This window comes from Trachypithecus francoisi, unplaced genomic scaffold, assembly GCF_009764315.1.
Source record: "Trachypithecus francoisi isolate TF-2019V2 unplaced genomic scaffold, Tfra_2.0 Lachesis_group12, whole genome shotgun sequence".
Lineage (NCBI taxonomy): Eukaryota > Metazoa > Chordata > Mammalia > Primates > Cercopithecidae > Trachypithecus > Trachypithecus francoisi.
Window position 1 is genome coordinate 104976665 of NW_022681457.1, and position 22023 is coordinate 104998687.

General features: G+C 43.8%; 1 long non-coding RNA gene across 1 annotated transcript; it reads right to left on the minus strand.

The window, feature by feature from the left end:
- Nucleotides 1-944: 944 nt before the first annotated feature.
- LOC117093938 lies at nucleotides 945-21788 on the minus strand. Its single transcript, XR_004441304.1, has 2 exons — nucleotides 21697-21788; nucleotides 945-1183 (listed from the first exon to the last, which is right to left on the minus strand). It is a non-coding gene; the product is annotated as an uncharacterized LOC117093938 (long non-coding RNA).
- Between the last annotated feature and the right edge of the window lie 235 nt (nucleotides 21789-22023).

Here is a 22023-nt window from a genome sequence, read left to right on the forward strand (position 1 = left end):
CACAAGGTCAGGAGATCGAGACCATCCTGGCTAACACAGTGAAACTCCGTTTCTACTAAAAATACAAAAATTAAAAAAAAAAAGTAGCCGGGCGTGGTGGCGGGCGCCTGTAGTCCCAGCTACTCAGGAGGCTGAGGTAGGAGAATTGCTTGAACCCAGGAAGCAGAGCTTGCAGTGAGCCGAGATTGGGCCGCTGCACTCCAGCCTGGGCGACAGGGTGAGACTCCATCTCAAAAAAAAAAAAAAAAAAAGACTCTGGGGCCTACAGCTAATATCTCCAGAATTGCCCAAATCCAGTTGAGGTTCTTCTGAATTTTTCTCTGAGAGTAGTTTCAGCTCCACAGTTTTATTAAATTAGTTTGGATTTGTTTTTTCTCCTCAACCTCAAAACAGTGAGCCTTTCTCCTTAACCCACTTCCAATGTAATAGGCATTTCTGGATTTACTATAAATGGTTTTAGAAATGCCCTTGTTTCTAGAAACACAGTAGTGGGAGGGACATGCTTTGATTATTTCAGCAGCATCCATTTGCCTCTTAACACCTTCCTTCCAGAACCTGTATTTTTATTTGGGGAGCCGCTCCTTCCATATTGCACAGCAATTGTGCAGTTGGGTGAACTATTTCCCCACCCTCAGATCCAACGGTGGACCCCAAAGGATAAGTCCCAATCAGCTTCCATCTTATCTCCTTTGCAACAAAGATTGAGCTAGGTTTAAGCAGAACAAAGCTGAAGACTATTATTCAATGACTGTGGGAAGTTGTGCTTCCTCTGTTCTCTCCATGAGGAAGTAGGAGGTCAGTCACGGTGGCACATGCAGTCATCTTGCAACCATGACAGAACCAACTTAAGAACAAAGATGACACTAGGACAGAGCAGGATAGAAAGAACTACAAGAGAAACAGAGCCAGAACCATGATCCAGCCACACCTGAAAGCTTCCAGACTTCTGGAATCCTCATTGACTTGCGCCAATAAGCCATTTTATTGTTTAACTTAGGAAAATTGGTTCTTTTGTCACTTGCAATAAAAAGCACCAATATATAAATATATATTGTCATATAAAAAGTCATTTAATAAATATACATCTTCTTTTATTCATTCAGCACGCATTTGTTGATCACTTATTCTGTGCAAAGCACTGAGGATATAATGATGAATCTCTTACTCTCATGGAGCTTAGCATCTGCAAATGAAGACAGAATCAAAGAGTCATCAAATTTTTTAAAATGCTAAATAAACTATGATGAGTGCTATGAGAGAAAAGTATAAATGCCTTAAAAACATGGAATAGATTTCTGTGACAGAGACAACAAAGATTCTGGTTCTTCTTCCTTGGTCATTGGGAGATTATTACTGGAATGAACACAACTGCTTGGACAGTGACTACATTTCCCTGTGTCCTTTGCTTCTGAGTGAGGTCATGTGATTTATTCTGACCAGTAGAATGTGAACAGAAGCGATGGCTATGGCTTCTAGGCTAAATGGTTAAGAAATGGGTGTTTCTCACATATGTTCGTTGCAGCACTATTCACAATAGCAAAGACATAGAATCAACTAATGCCTATCAATGGTAGACTGGATAAAGAAAACGTGGTGCATATACACTATGAAATACTATATAGCCATAAAAAAGAATGAGATCGTGTCTTTTGCAGGAACTTGGATGGAGCTGGAGGCCATTATCCTTAGCAAACTAACACAGGAACAGAAAACCAAATACCACATGTTCTAACTTATAAGTGAGAGCTAAATGATGAGAACACATGGACACATAGAGGGGAACAATAGATATTGGGGCCTCCCAAAGGGTGGAGAGTGGGAAAAGGGAGAGAATCAGGAAAAATAACTAATGGGTACTAGGCTTAATACCTGGGTGATGAAATGATCTGTACAACAAACCCCCATGACATGAGTTTACCTATATAAAAAACCTGTACTTGTGCCCCTGAACTTAAAAGTTAAAATAAATGAATAAGAAATGGGTGTTTTGGCCGGGCGCGGTGGCTCAAGCCTGTAATCCCAGCACTTTGGGAGGCCGAGACGGGCAGATCACGAGGTCAGGAGATCGAGACCATCCTGGCTAACACGGTGAAACCCCGTCTCTAGTAAAAAAAAATACAAAAAAATTAGCCGGGCGAGGTGGTGGGCGCCTGTAGTCCCAGCTACTCGGGAGGCGGAGCTTGCAGTGAGCTGAGATCCGGCCACAGCACTCCAGCCTGGGCGGCAGAGCGAGACTCTGTCTCAAAAAAAAAAAAAAAAAAAAAAGAAATGGGTGTTTTGTTCCACACCTTCTCTCTTCCCTGTCTGCTGGCTGATGTCAGTACTCAGGGTGACTTTGAAAGCCACATGTCAAAGACGGAAAAGCCTTCATCAACCTGGATCCCTGAAAGGCGGCACGGGCAGAGTGCCCCACCCCGTGACCCCATTTCAACCCTCGCCAACCTGCATTCTCCTGTTACATGAAAGACGAATAAACTTATGTTAAGTCACCGAAACTTGAGGAGTTGTTTGTCGCAGCCACTAGCATTATCTTAACTAATATGGCTTATTTGGTGAAGTGACGTCAGTGCCGAGACAGGAAGGAGTTACCTGGTTAAAGAGCAGAGTGTGAGCCACAACATTCCAGGGAACTGTTCCTGGCCAGAAAGGAATAGGGTTCAGATAAGGAATTTTTTTTTTTTTTTTTTTTTTGAGATGGAGTCTAGCTCTAGCTCTGTTGCCCAGGCTGGAGTGCAATGGCGCCATCTTGGCTCACTGCAACCTCCGCCTCCCCAATTCAAGCAATTCTCCTGCTTCAGCCTCCCGAGTAGTTGGTGTGACAGTCAGCACCATGCCCTGCTAATTTTTTGTTGTATTTTTAGTAGAGACAGGGTTTTGCCATGTTGGTCAGGCTGGTCTCAAACTCCTGACCTCAAGTGATCCGCCTGCCCCAGCCTCCCAAAGTGCTGGGATTACGGGCATGAGCCACCAGCAGATAAGGATTTAAAAGAAGGCTGGTGTGTACAACTATCATGTTTCATAGACTGTGCTGGGCAACCCACTGAGCCAGTCCTCAGCATCTATACTGCAATGTGGCTCTTTATTCTCTACTTGTCTTTTGCCTGGGCAGTTATTCAGTGTGAGGGGTTACTTAATGGTTTTCAGTTATGCCTCACGTATGTCCAATCTGCCAGGCCCCGAGTGTGCAGGGTTCTCAGAGGGGCTGAGTAACTTATTCAAGGTCACAGAACTCATAAGTGGCAGAACTGGGACTTTAACTCAGGTCTGTTTGTCCAAAGTCGATGCATGTTATCATGGTATGTTAATAGGCAGCCTGCTATCAGCTGTAAATTTGGAGATTCGTGAATGTCTTGAGATACATCTACTGTGAATATACCCCCTCCCCATGCATGGATTCGCCATAATTGGAAGGAAAGCAAATCAACATCTTTACTGAATACCTGCTAATTGCAGGGGCTTGTGCTCAATGTGAGGGAGAAACAAAGAAACAGAAAGGCCAGAGACCCAAATTTTACCTCGAATTTGGCCACTAACTCCCTGAGTGAATTTCGGCAAATCCCTACTCCTCTCTAGGCCTCAGTTTCCCCTTATATACTATGAGAGGTTTGGATGACATAATCTCTAAGGCCTCTTCAGGCCTGATACACCCAAGGCCTATAAGTAGAAGCCAGTTCCAGCTTTGACCATTCATGTCTCACTGCCCTGCTCCTCTGACACCACCTAATAACCCCCTGTACTTCACTGCTTGTTGCTTTGACCCCTCGTGCTTTGATTCCTATGGAATAACTGGAAGATAGATTGTGACTTTTGCTTAGCAATGGCTCCTATTTACTGTGATGGCCTCTCTGACATACATCCTGTCCTTCACCCATTGTTTCAGCAGGAAACGGGACTGGCCCCAGGCTTAGTCCCAGGAAGTGGGCTCTGATGAGTGTAAGCCATCAGGGGTCACTGGTCATGGTAATCCAAATCTAAGCCAACTACCACTTTCCACTTTCCCAAGCACAACAATTGAGTCCGTCAGCAAAGGACCTAAGGTGAGCCCATTAGAGCTCTTGCTGATGGTGGAGGAAGAGGTCTCTCTCTTGAATGAGAACGAGGAAGCAGGTAGCCCCGGGAAGCCACTGGCTGGTGCTCATATCGCTACTATTGGCAAAATAAAACTCAGAATAAAGGGAACAAATCCAATATGTGGAGGAAAGCAGAAGCAAGTGGAAAATCACAGAGAAACTGAACCTGAGTCCCGATCAAACCTAACCTGAAGGCTGATCTACCTATGGACTCTTCAGTTACTTGTGCCAAAATTCCCTGTAATGGTTAAGCCATTTTTTTCTGTTCCTTACAACCAGTGGAATGCAAGCTCTGAGAAAGCAAGTGAACTGTCTGTCTTCCTTGCCCTGTGCCTAGAATAGCACCTCACATAGTAAGCGCCCAATAATATTTACTGAAAGAATGAATAAGCTGAAACATAACGGACTCCAGGAACTTATCATGTCTAAAAGCAGGGACATGAATCTCTACAAAATCTCTATGAAATATTGTTCCTGCCCTCAAGATGTTCCCAGAGTAATCATCAATGTGTATGTGTAAGTCAGGGATTGGCAAACTATGGCCCATGAGCCAAATCCAGCCTGTTTTTATTGTAAATAAAGTTTTATTGGTACATGGTCATGCCCTTTGGATTGCCTATTGCCTATGGCTGCTCTTGAGCTACAAGGACAGAGTTGAGTAGTGCAACAGACCATATGGCCCACAAAGGCTTAGAATATATATTATCTGGCCATTTACAGAAGAAGTTTGCCAATGCCTTGTATAAGTCATTTTGAAGCTATCCCAGAGAATGGTGCTTTTCCCATCAGTCTGTGATACATTGTTTAATGGCCACAAATGCCTCCCATCCCAGCAGGTAAGCTTCTTTGTAATGTGACTTTGTTACTCCCCATCTTCAGAGGTGGCATCTATTTCTCAGGCCCCTTGCATCTGGACTGGCATTGTAACTTGCTTTGATCAAACGGATGTGGCAAAAGCACTACTGCAGGTGGGTCCCCGGGCCGGGGCTTCCAGAGGTGAAGCAGCTTCTGCCTTTGCCCTCTTGGAAGCCCATCAAGCCACATGAAGGAGTGGCACACCCCTCATCCTAGTGGAGGAAGGGCATTGAGGTGCCCCAGCTGACAGCCAGCACCAGCTACCAGACATGGCAGTGGGGTCATCTTGGACCTTCCAGCCAAGCTGGCCATCCAGTGGATGACAGCCGTCTGAGCAAGCCCAGGGAACACCAACAAAGGAACCATACAACTGACCCCAAGAATTGTGAGAAATACAACTGACCCCAAGAATTGCTGTTGTTGGCTGGGTGTGGTGGCTCACGCCTGTAATCCCAGCACTTAGGGAGGCTGAGGCAGGCAGATCATTTGAGGTCAGGAGTTTGAGACCAGCCTGGCCAACATGGTGAAACCCCATCTCTACTAAAAATACAAAAAAAAAAAAATTAGCCCGGACATGGTGGCTCACACCTGTAATCACAGCTACTTGGGAGGGTGAGGCAGGAGAATCACTTGAACTCGGGAGGCAGAGGTTGCAGTGAGTTGAGACCATGCCACTGCACTCCAGTCTGGGTGACAGAGTGAGACTCTGTCTCAAAAAACAAAACAAAAAAAAAATGCTGTTGCTTTAAAAAGCCACTGTGTTTGGGGGTGGCTTGTCACTAGCAACAGATTACTGGAACCCAGCCTCTTTCCCATCTGTCATCCCCCACTAAAGCTCCCACCAGAGCCAAGGCTATGGCACGATTTAGAACTGCATGGGCGCCTGCAGTTTCTCTCAGATGAGAAAACAGAGGCCCGGGGGTGCCTCCCAAGGCTAGGGACAGAGCCAGAAGCCTCATCTCTCGCTACCCCGTGTGAGATTCTTTCCTGTGTCTCAGACTCCTTAGATTCTGAAGGAGTGGTCCCCTGGCGCTCCATTGTTCCCTGGACAAAGACCAACCAGGCCCAGCTGTGCCACTTAACAAAGATGTTGGTGACCTTCTAAAAGATGACAACAACCCCACACCATGGACTCCCATTCTTTACTTTCCATCACAGACAGGGGAGCCCAGCTGTGTGATGACAGCTGTGCAAAGTTTCTTCCTACTAGAGGGACAAGCCTCCCAGGCCTTTGGGTGCCCACAGAGGCTCCCTGCTGCGGGGAGCAATACCAGGATGAAAATAGCACAGGGTCTGTCAGAAAAGTGTCCCGTTCTCCTGGGGGACTCCCTGGTCCTCGCCACTACCTACAGGCTCTAAGCCACTTGAAACAGCTCAAGCAAAAGCCTTTCTGTCAAGGGAACAGGAGGTCAAGGTCCCAGGGTCAGCTTCCCAGCAAATCATGCCCTTCCAGGCCCACCCCCCACCAGCCCCAGGTCCTCAGCTTCCTTTCAGCCTTTCCTGGGTGCCATCTCCCTCGGACCACAGGGCCTTTGCACAGGCTGTTCCTCCATTTAAACTCTCTCTACTTCTTTCTCTACCCAGGGAACTTCTTGAGATTCCCAGTCATTCATTTCTTCCATAGAGAAGCATTCACTGACTCCCTACCCAGAAGAGACAGCCCCATAAAACACTCTCACAGCCCCATGGAACTGTTTTTTTTTTGTTTTTTTGTTTTTTTGTTTTTTTTGAAATGGAGTCTCACTCTGTCACCCAGGCTGGAGTCCAGTGGTGCAATCTCGGCTAACTGCAACCTCTGCCTCCTGGGTTTAAGCGATTCTTCTGCCTCAGCCTCCCAAGTAGCTGGGACTACAGGCCCGCACCACCACACCCAGCTAATTTTTGTATTTTCTGTAGAGATGGGGTTTCACCATATTGGCCAGGCTGGTCTCAAACTCCTGACCTTGTGATCCATCCACCTCAGCCTCCCAAAGTGCTGGAATTACAGGTGTGAGGCACCACACCCGGCCCACCCCATGGAACTTTCTATCAAGCTACTTATCTCTATTTGTAAGTGTCCATTCAGTATGTAATGAGAAATATCTATCTCCCCAGTGGACTGTAAGCTCCATGAGGGCAGGAACCACACCTGGTTTTGCTCTCTGATGGATGCCCACCACATAGTAGGTCCTCAATATAGTTTATTGACTGAAGAAGCAATTAATTCTTCCAGGAATAAGGTTATCTCATTTTGCTTAGAAATTCTTTTTTGTTGTTGTTGTTGTTGTTGTTGTTGTTGAGACGGAGTCTCGCTCTGTCGCCCAGGCTGGAGTGCAGTGGCCGGATCTCAGCTCACTGCAAGCTCCGCCTCCCGGGTTTACGCCATTCTCCTGCCTCAGCCTCCCGAGTAGCTGGGACTATAGGCGCCCGCCACCTCGCCCGGCTAGTTTTTTTTTTTGTATTTTTAGTAGAGACGGGGTTTCACCGTGTTAGCCAGGATGGTCTCGATCTCCTGACCTCGTGATCCGCCCATCTCGGCCTCCCAAAGTGCTGGGATTACAGGCTTGAGCCACCGCGCCCGGCCAGAAATTCTTAAAGGTCTGAGGGAACCAACACAAGGCTGTGACAAGTGATGAGATGTAGCAGATAAGGGCCCTCAGCACACTGCTACCATGTAGGGCATTAACAAATGAGACTCATTTGTTCTGCCATTTTTATTGTTAGGATAATGATGATGATGGTTGTGGTGGTGATGTTAGTGGTTGTGATGGTGGTGACAGTGATAATAATGGTGAGTATGATGATGGTAATTTGATGATGATTATGATGATGATAATGGTGATGGTGATGATCATGGTGATGTTGATAGTGATTATGATGATGATGGTGATGGTGATAATGATGATGTTGATGGCAATGATGGTGATGTTGATGGTGATAATTATGGTGATGGTGACTATAATGATGGTGATGTTGATAATGATGATGGTGATAAGGATAGTGATATTAATGGTGATGATGATGATGATGATGGTGATTGTATTAGTCTATTCTCGCATTGTTATAAAGGAATACCTGAAACTGAGTAATTTATAGAGAAAAGAGGTTCTGTAGGCTGTACAAGAAGTATAATGGCTTCTGCTTCTCAGGAGGCCTCAGGAAACTTACATTTGTTGGTAAAAGGGCTTGTGGGGTGTCTGTATAAACTGGCCATAAAAAATATAGGACAATAAGTTGTGGAAAGCCACAAGAGGCCTCTGAGGAGGAAAGCCTCCTAATTGCCATCATATTCCCATGCCCAGAGCGAAATTTGCAACTGGCCCCCTGGCTCCCACTCTTAACCTGTCTTTTTTCATTCCTTTGTCACCACCACACTTTGGGTACCCTATGGGTGGTGTTGAGGCTGGTCCCCAACATTCTGGCGCCCAACGTGGGGCCTGAAAGAATTCGGTGAAGGAACATTCGAGTATGTGAAATGGAGGAGTGAAGGACAAAGGACTCCCTAGGACAAAAAAGTTTTAAGCTCTGCAGGTAACAGGGCACTCGGAGAAAGCTAGGGACACAAATGGGACAAACTGAAAGTAAGTACACCATGTATTTGAGCTTGCTACAGCAGCTCTTGAAGTGTGGTGGGATAAAAGTTGATACAGAAAATCTTATGGATTTGTTTCATGCTGTGGAACAATTTTGCCCTTGGTTCCTGGAACAGGGAACTTTGGAATTAAAAGACTGGAAAAGTTGGAAAGGACCTTAAAAGAGAACATAGAAAGGAAAAGGAAATCCTTTGCCTGTTTAGTCAGTTTGGTTACTGATGCAGGCAGCACTGGAGCCTTTTCAGACAGATGATGAGGCTGAGTCAGAGGAGGTGAGAGAGGAGTTTAATGATCAGGACTCTGAACCACCTCTACCAAGTACTAACAAAAAAGAGAGTCTGGAGGTGATTTCTGCCAATCCCCCCAGTCTCCCTAAACCTACTCAGAAAATTGTTCAGCCCAAGCTCCTTCAGAGGAATGTCTGGAACAGCCACCTCCTCCTCAGCCGAGTGAGTGCAGGGGGAGGGAATCCAAGACTCAGCTCGCAGTGCCCATTATTGCCCGACCTGCGTTCATTATGGAGAGGGGGCAATTCAGGCTCATCCTGCAGTTCACTATGGAGAAAGGGCCATACAGGCTTCCATTCATCAGGCAAGAGAAAGTGGGGACTTGGAGACTTGGCAGTTTCCAGTGACTATGATACCACCTCAGCAGGCTGGGGGGCATGCTCAGGCTCACTGGGAACCTTTTCCTTTTAAAATATTAAAAGATCTAAAACAAGCAATAGGGCAGTATGGACCTAACTAACCTTATGCTCAGACTTTATTACAGGCTGTGGCTTATGACAAATGTCTGTGTCCCTATGATTGGGAGACATTAGCTCAGTCTCCTTTATCCCCTTCTCAATTTTCACAATTTAAGGCTTGTTGGACAGATGAGGCCACTAATCAGGTGCATAGAAATGCTAGATCTCAGCCTCCTGTTAACATTACCTCTGATCAATTGCTTAGAATAGTACAAGCCTGGGGTACAATAGAACAACAGATAGTGATGAATGATGAAGCCATTGCATAAATCAGATCAGTGTGTATGAGGGCCTGGGAGAAGATTCAGGATCCCGGTGTTACATATCCCTCCTTTAATTCAGTCAGACAAGGCCCTAAGGAACCTTATCTGGACTTCACTGCCCACATGCATGATGCAGCTCAAAAGGTTATCCTGGATGCACACGCCCAAGAGACAATTGTCCAACTATTGGCCTTTGAGAATGCTAATTCTGAGTGCCAGCCAGCCATTAGACCTGTTAAAGGAAAAGCATCAAAAGACAAGGTATTAAGTGAATATATTAAAGCCTGTGATGGCAATGGAGGACATGTATACAAAACTAATCTCCTAGCCCAGGCAATGGCAGGTTTAAAAGTTTAGAAATAACACAAAAGTTCTCAGGGTCCTGTTAAAATTGTGGACAAATGGGACATACTAAAAAACAATGTAAGAAGGGTCAAAACAACAAAAACACATCATAACTTTTCCTCTGCCCAAAGAGCTGAATTATAGGCAGTGATTACAGTATTAAAAGATTTTAATCAGCCAGTTAATATTCTTTCAGATTCAGCTTATGTTGTGCAAGCTACTCAGCATATTGAAACTGCCTTCCTTAAATATATTATTGGTGAACAGCTTTATCATTGTTCAACTCTTTACAAACAACTGTGCATACTCAGGATTTTCCTTTCTATTTAACTCATATCTGAGCACATACCAATCTTCCAGGATGCTTGACTGAGACTAAATGAGCAAGCTGACTTGTTGCTTTCCCCCATACGTACTGATACCTAAAGTTTCCACTCATTAACACACCTTAGCGCAGCAGGACTTAAAAAGAAATATCAAATTATGTGAAAACAGGTCAAGGACATTGCACAACATTGTCCTCAGTGTCAGGTACGTCAGGTACTACAACTACCACATCAAGAAACTGGTGTAAACCCTTGAGGGTTGACACCTAACATGATCTGACAAATGGATATCACCCATGTTCCTGCATCTGGCAAACTTTCTATGTCCATATGACCATAGATACATATTCCCATTTTATATGGGCTACTTGCCAAACCAGTGAGACTGCAGCACATATAAAAAGACACTTGCTTTCCTGTTTTGCTGTCGTAAAAACAACAATGGACCAGGCTACTGTAGTAAATCTTTCCAAACATTTTTAAAACAAAAGAGCATTAAACACAGTACAGGTATCCCCTATAATTCTCAAGGGCAAGCGATTGCTCAGCAAACCAATCAAACTTAAAAATGCAATTACATAAACAGAAAATAGAGGGAGATAAGGAATATTCCACCCCTCATATGCAATTACAATTGGCTCTTGTTACCTTAAATTTTTTGAACATCTCTTAGAATCAGGTTACTACAGCAACTGAACAACATTTAACAGGACAGAAGGTAAATGTTCATGAGGCAAAACCTGTGTGGTGGAAGGACTTTAAAACAAAGACCTAGGAAAAAAGGAGAGTTATAACATGGGGAAGAGGGTTTGCTTTTATTTCCCCAAGAGAAAAACAGCTTTCAGTTTAGGTATCTACAAGACATCTTAACTTTACCATGAGCAAAATTCCAATGAAGAGAAAAGGATTTTGGAACCAAGATCTCCACCTCCAAGCACATCTGATGGCTTGAATGAACATTTCAGCTGGCCAGATGAAGACCAACAAGGAGGGAGGTTCCAAGATGGCTGAATAGGAAGAGCTCTAGTCTGCAGCTCCCAGTGTGAGCATCGCAGAAGACGGTGATTTCTGCATTTCCAACTGAGGTACTGGGTTCATCTCACTGGGACTTGTCAGACAGGGTGTGCAGCTCATGGAGCAGGACAGGGCATTGCCTCACCCAGAAAGTGCAAGGGGTCTGGGAATTCCCTTTCCTAGCAAAGAGAAGCTGTGACAGACTGTACCTGGAAAATCGGGATGCTCCCACTCTAATACTGCGCTTTTCAATGGCCTTAGCAAATGCACACCAGGATATTATATCCCGCGCCTGGCTCAGAGGGTCCCACGCCCACGGAGCATTGCTCACTGCTAGCACAGCAGTCTGAGATTGAACTGCAAGGTGGCAGAGGCTGGGGGAGGGGCATCCACCATTGCTGAGGCTTGAGTAGGTAAACAAAGCGGCCGGCAACCTCGAACCTTGAGTGGAGCCCACCACAGCTCAAGGAAGACTGCCTGCCTCTGTAGACTCTACCTCTGGGGGCAGGGTATAGCTGAATAAAAGGCAGCAGAAACTTCTGCAGACTTAAACGTCCCTGTCTGACAGCTTTGAAAAGAATAGTGGTTCTCCCAACATGGAGTTTAAGATCTGAGAATGGACAGACTGCATCCTCAAGTGGGTCCCTGACCCCTGAGTAGCCTAACTGGGAGACACCTCCCAGTAGGGGCCAACTGACACTTCATACAGCCTGGTGCCCCTCTGAGACGAAGCTTCCAAAGGAATGATCAGGCAGCAACATCTGCCATTCTACAATATTTGCTGTTCTGCAGCCTCTGCTGGTGATATCCAGACAAACAGGGTCTGGAGTGGACCTCTAGCAAACTCCAACAGACCTGCAGGTGAGGGTCCTGACTGTTAGAAGGAAAACTAGCAAACAGAAAGGACATCCACACCAAAACCCCATCTGTACATCACCATCATCAAAGACAAAATGTAGATAAGACCACAAAGATGGGGAGAAACCAGAGCAGAAAAGCTGAAAATTCTAAAAATCAGAGCTCCTCTTCTCCTCCAAAGGAACACAGCTCCTTGCCAGCAATGGAACAAAGCTGGACAGAGAATAACTTTGACAAGTTGAGAGAAGAAGGCTTCAATGATCAGCAATAACAAACTTCTCTGAGCTAAAGGAGGATGTTTGAACCCATTGCAAAGAAGCTAAAAACCTTGAAAAAAGATTAGATGAATGGCTAACTAGAATAAACAGTCTAGAGAAGTCCTTAAATGACCTGATGGAGCTGAAAACCACGGCACAAGAACTATGTGATGCATGCACAAGCTTCAGTAGCCAATTTGATCAAGTGGAAGAAAGGGTATAAGTGATTGAAGATCAAATGAATGAAATGAAGTGAGAAGAGAAGTTTAGAGAAAAAAAGAATAAAAAGAAATGAACAAAGCCTCCAAGAAATATGGGACTATGTGAAAAGATGAAATCTACGTCTGTTTGGTGTACCTGAAAGTGACGGGGAGAATAGAACCAAGTTGGAAAACACTCCCTAGCATATTATCCAGGAGAACTTCCCCAACCTAGCAAGGCAGGCCAACATTCAAATTCAGGAAATACAGAGAACATCACTAAGACACTCCTCAAGAAAAGCAACTCCAAGACACATAATTGTCAGATTCACCAAAGTTGAAACGAAGGAAAAAATGTTAAGGGTAGCCAGAGGAAAGGTCGGGTTACCCACAAACAGAAGCCCATCAGACTAACAGCGGATATCTCGGCAGAAACACTACAAGCCAGAAGAGAGTGGTGGCCAATATTCAATGTCCTTAAAGAAAAGAATTTTCAACCCAGAATTTCGTATCCAGCCAAAGTAAGCTTCATAAGTGAATGAGAAATAAAATCTTTTACAGACAAACAAATGCTGAGAGACTTTGTCACCACCAGGCCTGCTTTACAAGAGCTCCTGAAGGAAGCAATAAACATGGAAAGGAACAACCAGTACCAGTCACTGCAAAAACATGCCAGATTGTAAATACCACTGATGCTAGGAAGAAACTGCATCAACTAAGAAGTAAAATAACCAGCTAACATCATAATGACAGGATCAAATTCACACATAACAATGTTAACCTTAAACGTAAATGGGCTAAACGCTCCAATTAAAAGACACATACTGGCAAATTGGATAAAGAGTCAAGACCCATCAGTGTACTGTATTCAGGAGACCCATCTCATGTGCAGAGACACACATAGGCTCAAAATAAAGGGATGGAGCAAGATATACCAAGCAAATGGAAAGCAAAAAAAGCAGGCATTGCAATCTTAGTCTCTGGTAAAACAGACTTTAAACCAACAAAGATCAAAAGAGACAAAGAAGGCCATTACATAATGGTAAAGGGATCAATTCAACAAGAAGAGTTAACCATCCTAAATATATATGCACCCAATACAGGAGCACCCAGATTCATAAAGCAAGTCCTTAGAGACCTACAAAGAGACTTAGACAATAATAATGGGAGAATTTAACACCCCAGTATCAACATTAGACAGATCAATGAGACAGAAAGTTAACAAGGATATCCAGGAATTGAACTCTGCTCTGTACCAAGTGGACCTAATAGCCATCTACAGAACTCTCCACCACAAATCAACAGAATATAAATTCTTCTGAGCACCACATCACACTTATTCCAAAACTGACCACATAGTTGGAAGTAAAGCACTCTGCAGCAAATCTAAAAGAACAGAAATTATAACAAACTGTCTCTCAGACCACAGTGCAATCAAACCAGAAGCAGGATTAAGAAACTCACTCAAAACCGCTCAACTACATGGAAACTGAACAACCTGCTCCTGAATGACTACTGGGTACATAAAGAAATGAAGGCAGAAATAAAGATGTTCTTTGAAACCAATGAGAAAAAAGACACAACATACCAGAATCTCTGGGACACATTTAAAGCAGTGTGTAGAAGGAAATTTATAGCACTAAATGCCCATAAGAGAAAGCAGGAAAGATCTAAAATTGACATCCTAACATCACAATTAAAAGAACTAGAGAAGCAAGAGCAAACACATTGAAAAACTAGCAGAAGGCAAGAAATAACTAAGATAAGAGCAGACCTGAAGGAGATAGAGACACAAAAAACCCTTCAAAAAATCAATGAACCCAGGAGCTGGTTTTTTTTTTTTTTTTTTTTTTTTAGACGGAGTCTCGCTCTGTCGCCCGGCCTGGAGTGCAGTGGCCGGATCTCAGCTCACTGCAAGCTCCGCCTCCCGGGTTTACCGCCATTCTCCTGCCTCAGCCTCCCGAGTAGCTGGGACTACAGGCGCCCGCCACCTCGCCCGGCTATTTTTTTCTATTTTTTAGTAGAGACGGGGTTTCACAGTGTTAGCCAGGATGGTCTTGATCTCCTGACCTAGTGATCCGCCCGTCTCGGCCTCCCAAAGTGCTGGGATTGCAGGCTTGAGCCACCACGCCCGTCCAGGAGCTGGTTTTTTGTTTTTTTTTTTTTTTTTTTTTTTTTTTGAGACGGAGTCTCGCTCTGTCGCCCAGGATGGAGTGCAGTGGCGCGATCTCGGCTCACTGCAAGCTCCACCTCCCGGGTTTACGCCATTCTCCTGCTCAGCCTCCCGAGTAGCTGGGACTACAGGCGCCTGCCATCTCGCCCGGCTAGTTTTTTGTATTTTGTAGTAGAGACGGGGTTTCACCGTGTAGACCAGGATGGTCTCGATCTCCTGACCTCGTGATCCACCCGTCTCGGCCTCCCAAGTGCTGGGATTACAGGCTTGAGCCACCGCGCCCGGCCTAGGAGCTGGTTTTTTGAAAAGATCAACAAAACTGATAGACCACTAGCAGTACTAATAAAGAAGAAAAGAGAGAAGAATCAGATAGATGCAATAAAAAAATGGTAAAGGGGATATCACCACCGATCCCACAGAAATACAAACTACCATCAGAGAATACTATAAACACCTCTGTGCAAATAAACTAGAAAATCTAGAAGAAATGGATAAATTCCTGGACACATACACTCCCCAGGACTAAACCAGGAGGAAGTTGAATCCCTGAATAGACCAATAACAGGTTCTGAAATTGAGGCAATAATTAACAGCCTACCAACCAAAAAAACTCCAGGACCAGACAGATTCACAGCCGAATTCTACCAGAGGTACAAAGAGGAGCTGGTACCTTTCCTTCTGAAATGATTCCAATCAATAGAAAAAAAGGGAATCCTCCCTCATTCATTTTATGAGGCCAACATCATCCTGATACCAAAGCCTGGCAGAGACATTTTAGACCAATATCCCTGATGAACACTGATGCAAAAATCCTCAATAAAATATTGGCAAACCAAATCCAGCAGCACATCAAAAAGCTTATCCACCATGATCAAGTTGGCTTCATCCCTGGGATGCAAGGCTGGTTCAACATATGCAAATCAATAAACGTAATCCAGCATATAAACAGAACCAAAGGCAAAAACCACATGATTATCTCAATAGATGCAGAAAAGACCTTCAACAAAATTCAGCAGCCCTTCATGCTAAAAACTCTCAATAAACTGGGTATTGGTGGAACGTATCTCAAAATAATGAGAGCTATTTATGACAAACCCACACCCAATAGCATACTGAATGGGAAAAAACTGGAAGCATTCCCTTTGAAAACTGGCACAAGACAGGGATGCCCTCTCTCACCACTCCTATTCAACACAGTGTTGGAAGTTCTGGCCAGGGCAATCAGGCAAGAGAAAGAAATAAAGCATATTCAATTAGGAAAAGAGGAAGTCAAATTGTCCTAGTTTGCAGATGACATGATTGTATATTTAGAAAACCCCATCGTCTCAGCCCAAAATCTCCTTAAGCTGATAAGCAACTTCAGCAAAGTCTCAGGATACAAAATCAATGCGCAAAAATCACAAGCATTCCTATACACCAATAACAGACAAACACAGAGCCAAATCATGAGTGAACTCCCAATCACAATTACTACAAAGAGAATAAAATACCTAGGAATCCAACTTACAAGAGATGTGAAGGACCTCTTCAAGGAGAACTACAAACCACTGCTCAACAAAATAAAAGAGGACACAAACAAATGGAAGAACATTCCCTGCTCAAGGATAGGAAGAATCGATATTGTGAAAATGACCATACTGCCCAAGGTAATTTATAGATTCAATGCCATCCCCATCAAACTACTAATGACTTTCTTCACAGAATTGGAAAAAACTACTTTAAAATTCATACGGAACCAAAAAAGAGCCCGCATTGCCAAGACAATCCTAAGCAAAAAGAACAAAGCTGGAAGCATCACGCTACCTGACTTCAAACTATACTACAGGTCTACAGTAATCAAAACAGCATGGTACTGGTACCAAAACAGAGATATAGACCAATGGAACAGAATAGAGCCCTTGGAAATAATACCACACATCTACAACCATCTGCTCTTTGACAAACCTGATAAAAACAAGAAATGGGGAAAGGATTCCTTATGTAATAAATGGTGCTGGGAAAACTGGCTAGCCATATGTTGAAAGCTGAAACTGGATCCCTTCCTTACACCTTATACAAAAATTAATTCAAGACAGATTAAAGACTTAAATGTTAGACCTAAAGCTATGAAAACCCTAGAAGAAAACCTAGGCAATACCATTCAGGCCATAGGCATGGGCAAGGACTTCATGACTAACACACCAAAAGCAATGGCAACAAAAGCCAAAATTGACAAATAGGATCTAATTAAACTAAAGAGCTTTTGCACAGCAAAAGAAACTACCATCAGAATAAACAGGCAATCTACAGAATGGGAGAAAATTTTTACAATCTACCCATCTGTCAAAGGGCTAATATTCAGAATCTACAAAGAACTTAAACAAATTTACAAGAAAAAATCAAACAACCCCATCAAAAAGTGGACAAAGGATATGAACAGACACTTCTCAAAAGAAGACATTTATGCAGCCAACACATGAAAAAATGCTCAACATCACTGGCCATCAGAGAAATGCAAATCAAAACCACAATGAGATACCATCTCCCACCAGTTAGAATGGTGATTATTAAAAAGTCAGGAAACAACAGGTGCTGCACAGGATGTGGAGAAATAGGAAAGCTTTTACACTGTTGGTGGGACTGTAAACTAGTTCAACCACTGTGGAAGACAGTATGGTGATTCCTCAAGGATCTAGAACTAGAAATACCATTTGACCCAGCCATCCCATTACTGGGCATATACCCAAAGGATTATAAATCATGCTGCTATAAAGACACATGCACACGTATGTTTATAGAGGCACAATAAACAAAGACTTGGCAAAGACTTGGAACCAACCCAATTGTCCATCAGTGACAGATTGGATTAAGAAAATGTGGCACATATACACCATGGAATACTACACAGCCATAAAAAGGATGAGTTCATGTCCTTTGTAGGGACATGGATGAAGCTAGAAACCATCATTCTGAGCAAACTACCACAAGGACAGAACCAACACTGCATGTTCTCACTCATAAGTGGGAATTGAACAATGAGAACACTTGGACACAGGGTAGGGAAAATCACACACCAGGGCCTGTCATGGGGTAGGGGGAGTGGGGAGGGATAGCATTAGGAGATATACCTAATGTAAATGATGAGTTAATGGGTGCAGCACACCAACATGGCACATGTATACATATGTAACAAACCTGCACGTTGTACACATGTACCCTAGAACTTAAAGTATAATAATAATTTATTTAAAAAAAGACCAACAAAACCCATCAAGCAAGCCCACCGATTTGAGGATAGATCAAGAGGCTGACCCAGCTTGCAGAAAAAAACCTAAAGGCACAAAAAAACCACTAACCTCAAGTAACCTGATAGTGGTTATAACTGTGGTAATTACTATGGCAATAAGTCTCCCTGTGGGTACAGCAGACCAAAATTATACCTATTAGGCATATGTCCCATTTCCACCTTTAATTAGGCCTGTCACATAGTTGGAACCCCCAGTTAAGGTTTATGTTAATGATAGTGTTTGGATGCCTCAGTCTACAGATATTCGTGGGCCCTGTCACCCAGACAAGGAAGGAATGTTAATAAATGTGTCCACAGGTTATCACTTCCCCTCTCTTTGCATAGGGATGGCTATCGGTTGCTTAAAAGGCTACCGACAACATTGGCTAGTTAAAATTCCAGGTCATAATCAAAGATCAGTATCCTATCATTTATTTTGTGGATGGAGCCTGAATCATTCACAAAGTTCGGTTCAATTAAAACACTTCAAGCCCAGAAAAGAGAGGTGTCAAAAACCACAACAATGGTCAAACAATTTAGAAATATTGATTTGGAAAAATTGCATCTCTGATCACGCTGTGGTACTACAAAATAATTCCTATGGAATCGTCATTGATGGGTCCCCTAAGGGGACCCTTTGCAGCTAATTGTACCAATCAGAATAATAGATCCAAGACAAGACTAAAACAGAAACTATACTGTCAAAAAGATGACACTATTTACACTAAAAAACGTGCCCCGTTTCCCATAATTTGGACTGATTTTGGTATGGCTGGCCCACATCCGAAAATGATTAATGCAATAATAGACCCTGAACATCCCAAATTATCGACGTTAATGATGGCCCAATCTCATATTCAGGTTTAGGAAGAAAACTATTATCTCAAAAAAAGTGAGAGACTTCAATTTGTGTACCAGTTTTCTTCCAACCAAACGGTGCCCATTCAAAGTTGTGTCAAGCCTCCTTTTATGTTGATGGTCGGAAGTATTGATATTCGACCTAATTCTCAAACTATTACTTGTCAAAACTGTCGCCTTTTCACCTGTATTGATTCCATGTTTGGTGTAAAAACATCTGTGTTGCTAGAGAAGGAGTTTGGATACCGGTTTCCCTCAATAGACTTTAAGAAGCCTCTCCTTCCATTCATATCATCACAGAAATGTTAAAAGGATGTTTACCAGAACAACAAAAGTTATTTTTACCCTTATTGCAGTCACAGCTACTGCTGCGGCTGCTAGAATTGCTTTACACTCCTCTGTTCAAACTGCAAAATATGTAAATAATTGACAAAAGAATTCCTCAAAATTGTAGAATTCTCAGACCCGGATAGACCAACAATTGGCAAATCAAACAAATGATCTTAGACTGCTATTTAGATAGGAGATCGTATAATGAGCTTAGAGCATCGTTTGCAAATGTAATTGGAATACTTCTGATTTCTGCATAACTCCCCATTTGTATAATGCTACTAAAGATCATTAGAAAAAAAGTTAGACATCATCTGGAAGGAAAGAATAAAAATTTAACATTAAATATAGCCAAATTTAAGGAACAGGTTTTTAAAGCATCTCAGGCTCATTTAACTCTCCTGCCTAGGACTAACACTCTCACTGGAGCTGCTGATGGACTTTCAAAGGTAATTCCTCTTAAATGAATTAAGACCATTGGAGGATCAACGACTGCAAATTGTGCTTTAATGTGTATCTGTTTACACTGTTTGCTTTTAGTCTACAGATGTGAAAGATGCCTCTGGAAAAAAAAAAAAAAAAAAAAACAGACACCACGAACAAGCCATAAAGCAATGGCAGATTTAAAAAAGAAAAAAGGGGGGTATGTTGGGAAAAGGGCTTCTGGGGTGTCTGTATAAACTGGCCATAAAAATATAGGACAATAAATTGTGGAAAGCCACAAGAGGCCTCTGAGGAGGAAAGCCTCCTAACTGCCGTCATGTTCCCATGCTCAGAGCAAGACCCACTCTCTTATTTGTAAACACTGTGTTCAAGGAGAAAGACACTCCTTTGAAGCACTGGAAAGTGGAGAGACATGCAGGCTCCTAGTTAAGCCCACTCCCACTAGCTACTCTCCGATAAGTTAAAGATATACTGTTTGAGCATAAAGGAGATTCATTTAAACTGCTATTGCTATAAATTACGCCTACGACACACTGCCATCCTTTCACTGTTCCACCCTGAACATCTGCTTCTTAGATCTAAGTGATTGTACTCAATAAATAGTGTGCAGACTAGAGCTCTGAGCCTTTTGCAGCCTCCATTTTGTAACTGGCCCCCTGGCTCCCACCTTTATGAACTCTTAACCTGTCTTTTCTCATTTCTTTTTGCCACCGGACTTCAGGTACCCTACAGGTGGTGTTGAGGCTGGTCCCCAACACACAATCATGGTGGAAGGTGAAGGGGAAGCAGTCATGTCTTACCTGGCTGGAGCAGAAGGAATAGAGGGAGGGGGAAGATGCTACACACTTTTAAACAACCAGATCTCATGAGAACTCTGTCAGGAAAACAGCACTAGGGGAATGGTACTAAACCATTAGAAACCAACCCCATGATCCAATCACCTCCCATCAGGCCCCACCTCCAGCACTGGGGATTACATTTCAATGTGATATTTGGGTAGGGACACAGATAAAACCATATTAATGATATTCATGGTGATGGTGATGATGATGGTGATGGCGATGGTGATGATGATGGTACTATTGATGATGATGATACTGATAGTGATTATGATGATGATGATGATGATGGTGACTTCTAAGCTAAAAGGGACAAGTTTATATCAAGAAAAAAAAGATATCACTGAGAGGCTGGGCCCTGTTCCCTCCACTCACCTCTACCCTAACAACCCTCCATCATGAAAGTTAAAATCTGTCAAGTAGGGACAGTAATCCCATCAAAGTGCTTGGAGCCCTGGCCGGATCACATGCTACACCCCAGTGGGAGTAAGTGCCTTGAGCTCCTGGGACAGCATCTGCTTCCTCCATGGCCGGGGAAAGGAGAAAAGGAGGGACCCGATATTTATGGCTCCTGGGCAAGGCCTCCTGCAAAGGCTTTACATATTTCATTTCCTTTTCTTCTGGTCTACAACCTTGGGAGGACAGTCTATTTTATGGAAGATGAAGCTGGGCTCAGAGAAGTGATGGTACTGGCCAAGATCACATAGCCCCTAAGTGCAGGGGTCATCACTCAAGCCCTGGTCTTGCTGATGCTTTCTACCACATTGTGCCAATGGGTGAAGACCATAAAATCAATTACCTTTCCCCAAATGTCTGAACTGCCCTCCAAGTCCAAGTCCTACCAACACTCCAGCTTCAAACCTCAACTGAGAGCACCTTCACCTGGAAGCCTGCCTGGCTTTTTCCGCTTGGCTCTGGCCCTATAGTCTTTACTTTTCTGCTACAGGTACAGACCTGCAGGGACTTGGAGGAGCCCTGTCCTAGCCGGGCCAGGATTCAAAATGGGTCACAAAAGGGATCGTCTCCGAAACCTGGCCCTTCCTGGGAAACACGCCTTATGCCACCACAGGAATGGCTGTGGGCCAAACATCCCAGGGAATCGACGCTAATTTTCAGTTGTTTAGAAGGTAACTCCTCAGTGATTCACTGTTTGGGCTCTCATAACCCAGGCCAGGAGAGCCAGGGGCTGCTAGGAGATCAAAAGGAAATGGTGAACAAAGGTCTCCCTTCTCAGGAGACCATGACTCACAGCTGCTAGGTGATCCTGGGCAGGTGGACTCACCTCTCTGACCCTCTCCCTCGAAGTCTTCTCTGAAGCAGGGTGAGAAGGATCCAGCATGAAAAGAGTCCCAGGAGGAGTTATTAGCAGGAAATGAGTGGGAGGGGCAGGAGACAAGGGTTTCCTGGGCTTTACTCTTTTTTTTTTTTTTTTTTTTGAGGCGGAGTCTCGCTCTGTCACCCAGGCTGGAGTGCAGTGGTGCGATCTCTGCTCACTGCAAGCTCCGCCTCCCTCGTTCACGCCATTCTCCTGCCTCAGCCTCCCGAGTAGCTGGGACTACAGGCGCCCGCCACCGCGCCCGGCTAATTTTTTGTATTTTTAGTAGAGACA